The sequence below is a fragment of the Dendroctonus ponderosae genome, unplaced genomic scaffold (genome assembly GCF_020466585.1).
Source record: "Dendroctonus ponderosae isolate FM_Combo_2020 unplaced genomic scaffold, Dpon_F_20191213v2 Dpon_F_20191213_3, whole genome shotgun sequence".
Taxonomy (NCBI): domain Eukaryota; kingdom Metazoa; phylum Arthropoda; class Insecta; order Coleoptera; family Curculionidae; genus Dendroctonus; species Dendroctonus ponderosae.
Window position 1 is genome coordinate 12,866,817 of NW_026018508.1, and position 5,419 is coordinate 12,872,235.

The 5,419-nt window shown below is 35.3% G+C and overlaps 1 protein-coding gene and 1 long non-coding RNA gene across 2 annotated transcripts in view; both read right to left on the reverse strand.

The window, feature by feature from the left end:
- The window catches only part of LOC109537264 (diacylglycerol kinase eta), a gene marked incomplete in the record, with an annotated part of 65,005 nt that overhangs the window by 44,669 nt on the left and 14,917 nt on the right, over nt 1–5,419 (reverse strand).
- LOC109537481 lies at nt 3,095–4,147 on the reverse strand. The gene is made up of 2 exons (XR_002171927.2): nt 3,814–4,147; nt 3,095–3,343 (listed from the first exon to the last, which is right to left on the reverse strand). It is a non-coding gene; the product is annotated as an uncharacterized LOC109537481 (long non-coding RNA).

Below are 5,419 nucleotides of genomic sequence, written 5' to 3' on the forward strand. Positions count from 1 at the left end.
TCTTGTTTGTTTGAAACTTCAATACAATCGGCTTTCCCTTAATGAATTAACTATCTTGACTGCGGATTGTTTAAAACTCGAACAGCACTTGGTTTATATCTTGAACAAATATTTATCAAGGTTCACATCATATATTAAGTTGAGTAATTTGCTTCTGATAATTGCCTGAATTGAAGTTAAATCCGGGATTACTAAACTTTGAAATGTTTACTTTGCGCTTTAGATATACAGGGTTATTCACAATTGGTGTGCTGAGGTATGTCGGCCGGCTTAAAGCTAAAAGTGACTAAGTCCAAAATTTCGTATTTGTGTTTGTTTGACCAAAATAATTTAGCGAAAATTATATATTTGTCTCCAAAAACTGATAAAGTCCCCCAAAGCCACTCAAATAGGTGCACTAGAATATGTTTTTAATGACAGAGTTTCCAATAGGATTCTCATATAATTTTCGGCTCGGTTTAAAAGTGCATCTACCAAAAAAATATATTTTAGACTTGGTCACTTTTAGCTTTAAGCTCACGATATGTATCTTTGGAGAGTATGGGAACACCGGGAGAAATCCGACTTTTAGGGATTGTTTGGTGCAATTGGCAATGTTGCAGAAGACACTGATAAGACGCTGCGCCCTTATGACGCTGTATGTGGAAAATCTGTTTTCTCCAGGTCCAAAGTAGACAATTTTTGGTGTTGTTTTCATCCAACATATGAATTCCAGGTCAGATACAATGTATTTTTAGCGGTAGTTTTTATTGATAGAGAACATAAGCATGGATATTTCAATACCCAATAATTACGGACACTTCAAAACGAATATTCTTTACGGCCCCACATAAACCCGCATAAACAAATAATCGCAACTGCCGTAAATTTGCGTCATGTTTGCCCATGAAAAACACCATTTGCAAGTTTTTAAAATAAACTTCCTTGCTGGAGCCCCTTCATTACTTTTTCTTGTGTATTGTAATTTGATTGCGCGCTCAAAAATTATTTGCTGTTCGTCCATTCGCTAAATGAAATCGTTTTCTTTGATGCCATTGTCTTTTAATTTTCCGGTTGTCAAACATTTCTCGGGTATTAACGTATATGATTTCAAACATTTTATACTTAGTTTCTAATTTCCCGACCGAAGTATACAGGGGGATCTTGGAAACTACAGCAGATACAACGAAGGTGAAAAAACTGATTTATTGCAGATTTTCAAATTGATCCTAGTTTGTATTAATAATAATCTAACAAGAAAACATTAAATAGAAAAGTTGTAGAAAATTGCACTCTAACGAAAATGGCATGAGACATTTCTACAAATTAGCTGTCATTTTTGACATATGACACAAACTTTGAGTTTTTTTAAATGGTCATCATATATAATTATGCCCTTATTAAATAGAGCCTCTTATTACGATTTCGGTGATGTATCACATCGTTAGGTTTTTTCGACAATAAAGTGTCTGCGAATGATTTTTGCTTTCTCAATTCAGTTGATCGAAGCTGGCCATGGAAAATAGTATAAGGCAGGCAGCAGTGTTTCTATAGCAACAAATAATAAGTACATCTTTCAATTATTTGACATTCAAGTTAGTTAGAAATTTAAGTTAGTTTTATTGTAAAAATTGATTATTCCAATGAAGAAAAGCGCGACATGATTGAAACCTACATCGGATGTGGTAAAAATGCTGGACGAGCCTCTGAAAGGCACCTTGAATGGAAGTCGGTATCTTCAATTTCTTCGGAATGATCTGGACAAACTTGAAGAAGCTGTTGACGTTTGGAAATATTGATTGTCGGTCGGTTAGAAGCAACTTACTCGGTTTTAAAGCGCTGCAATGTTTGCAGTGATAATAATGGTGGACTTTTTTTGTAATAAAATTAATAAAATAAAATAATTATTGGTATGTTTTCATTTTAATAATAAACGCTTTACATGAGTTGCCGTCTTAACTAAAATAAAGTTATTGTCAATTTTAAGGTAGTTGTCAAAGTAAATATTGAAGAAAAAAACACAAGTTTATATGTCATATGTCAAAAATCAGAGTTAATTTGTAAAAATGTCTTTTGTCATATTATTTGGAATGGAATGGATTTGCAATTTCCTAAAACTTTTCTGTTTAATTGTTTCCGGTCAGATTAATACTGACTGAACTAGGGGTGATTTAAAAATCTGTCATCAAGTAGTTTTTTTCAAATATGTCTTGATACCTGTCAAATTTTGAAAAACAGAAATTAGTTTCCAGTAGAGCATTCAAAACTGCAATTCTTTGTTCATTTAACTGTCGTTGTATCTGCTGTAGTTTCCAAGTTTCCAAATTCATCCTGATTAAATTAGATTTTGAATTTCTCATAAGTTTTCTGACGTGTGGAAATATTTGCCACACTAGCCTGGCGTTCAGTTGTCAAACTGACAAACTGCCGGAATATAATTGATCGGTCTCCAAAAAATCGATAAAAGTTCTATGAAACTTCCGGGAAAAGCGAACAATTAGTGAATCTTAAAGTGACAGTGAATTAGAAGTGGAAATGGATGGAATCTCACTTGTAAGTTCAAGGGTGGACAAACAAAAAATAATGGAAAACGTAAACATCATTCATGATTTGGCAAGAGATTTTTTCATTATTAGATATTGACCTGAGAACTATAACTTCTCACTAGGGAAATGGAGTAAATAATGATCACTTCTCAGGTTAGCAGGAAAAAAATTGGTTATAAGCTTCTGCAAATATAATAGTTGGAAAAGCTTGTATAGGCTCTTGAGAAAATTGCCAACCATTCCCAAAATCAATTCTTTTTTCCGACCTTAAGTAAAGCCAGAATTATTGTAGTGGTATTTCGTAACGTAATGGATTTCATGTCAATGTCAATTCGATTTTAACCCCTGTCACGCCGGAATCCATTCGGAGCGGTTGGAGCCCTAATTTCGTCTGGCAGCCCTTTTCATGGATTACCACCCTGCAGCGAACTACACTACATATATCAAGCCATTGATGGCGATTCGGTGTTTTTGACAGTTATATGAGCTGATTCTGTTTGGAGCTTTTCCATTCAGTCAACATCAGTTAAGAACCATTTTAATCTTTGGTAAAACCGACTGAAATGAAATTTCAAACGGGACTATTTTTTAATTAAGGATTGGTATTTTTTCTATGGGTTATCATTGAAATACGCTTCAGTGTTGGAATAAACTGATACGGAAAAATCCAGTCCATGACTTCTGTAGGACTTGAATTGCATGGTTACATAGGAGTGACCCACGCCGCCACTCGTAATTATCACTGTGCCTCCAGTGCTGATGTCTTTTTCGTTAATTGCCATGATGCAGCTTATTGATCTGTCACCATAATAAGTATCCTAAAAAACATAAAAACCATCTTTATCATCTGGTGTTCAGACTTCTCAATCTCAGAGTTCACTCAGGAACGTTAAAAAACCTCTTCAGGCAGTCAAATGACGGAAAGGAGAATTCCTTGGGGGGCAATAAATTAATTAAAAGAGGAAAAGAAGTATGTTTCTTGAGCACGATTTATATCTGACCATTTCGGTAACAAGCAGTAAATTCAGGTTGGTAAATATTAGTTTCCGTGAACGTTGCAGGTTTTCCCTTCATATTACGTCATGTGCCTGGCAATAAGAAAAACGGACCAAGTTACTTGATGAAATTTCTTTCATTTCTCCTGAATTATTTCGTACCGAAAGGCCGTCGCGTGGTCTTGATATTAATGGAATTTAATTAAACGGTTTTTCCGGCCCCTCCCACTGGCATTGGTTTGAGGCTGGACGCACAAATCAATTAAAATTGTTCCAGTAAACCGGAAACTTACCGTTTCAGATCTGATAAAGAATGGAAAGGCCATTTTGTCAACTTGATGAAAATAAACTCGATCGCTGCGTGAGATATCCGTGCAATTTCCATCAATGATTTGATGTCCACCAGTGTTTTTCAGCTCTGCCTGGGTTAAACCCAGCGAAGCCAATAGGGCAAATACTACAGCAAATTGTATAAAAGCCATTTAGAGTTCAAGTTCGAGTGAAACGTTGAAAGGTTCAGGATGATTCATGTGGCTGATCGCGATATAAATACCCATCTTATCAAGTAATCGCTTGACTTTCAAGTTATCTGCAAGATTAAAAGTACTCAAAATCCCGAGGGGCTTGTCAAGGTTCGTTTGAGAACGCGGAAAGTTTTGAAGAAATCCACTTTGCTACTTATATAGAACGGAGAACCATATATAACAAACAAAACAAACAATACATAGGATTCCCACCGGCATCGGGTCTAGCTCCCGTCGTCATTATTTGTTTGATTTGTTAGGACAGACTGGACACTTTTGTTTGCGGGCGATCTTTGATCAAGGCTGGTGGTAGATACCTGAAACCTAGGCCTTTAGGCGATCCCCCTGGCTTTTGCCTAAAGGGTCCTAAGGCTGGTAGTACAATGGGTGCTCCAGCATTGCATTCCTTTTCCTAATTGAAATTTATGGCTTTATTTGTCTATTCAGTATGTCAGTCAGAGCCCTTTTACACGAAAATACAGTTACCCGGCACCTATTGCTTCGGACACTCGTTTAGCATAGAGCCTTATGGACCCATACAGACAGGGATACTTCTCACAATGGACCTATAAATTTGCTACTTATGAGAGATACCTAGCTGCTAGTGTCTTGCTACCCAGTCAGCTGTCTAGTATACCCAAGTAGCATCATATATCGGGTATATATTTATACAATATTGGCAGAGCATTTTTATGTTGGGTCAATATTGTCAATTATTAGCTAATCTTACTCCAATATTAGAATAGTTTTTTTGTAGTATTGCTTGAAGATTAACATGTAATATTGTATAGCAATACTATGCCAATTAAACTTTTTCGATATAATTAATAATCATAGAATATTGCCTTAGGTAATAATTATTAATAATATCCTACGGCCTGATTTATAATCAAAATTAGAGTGTTTGTTTCTTAAAGTGTTAGAGAAAAATAGAAACAAAAAACCGGTTGCAAATCTAGTTGCGTACTATATTGAAAACTGCTTGTCGGATAAACTTTAGCAATAGAACTCGGCTACTATTATCTTAGGTTAGCGTTGTGTACTTATTTGTACTTACCTAAATAGTAAATAGTTACATACTTCGGTGTTTTGTGCCCGATTTTGTGCAATAATCTGTAACTCAACATGTAAGTACATATTATAATTACATAAATATAGTGATAGATACTTTTTAACCTACTCTTTTTAATATAATAAGTTCACAACTATTTACATGCCCTCATGTATATACATCAGGGCATGTATTTGTTGTACAGTTGCTTATAATCCATACAAGCCGTACGTTTATAAAACTCTGAACTTTATTCGAGTTTTGCTAATTTTGTAAGGTAAAATGAGGTACCACCGTACCAATGCCGGGTCTTATTTGAACTGC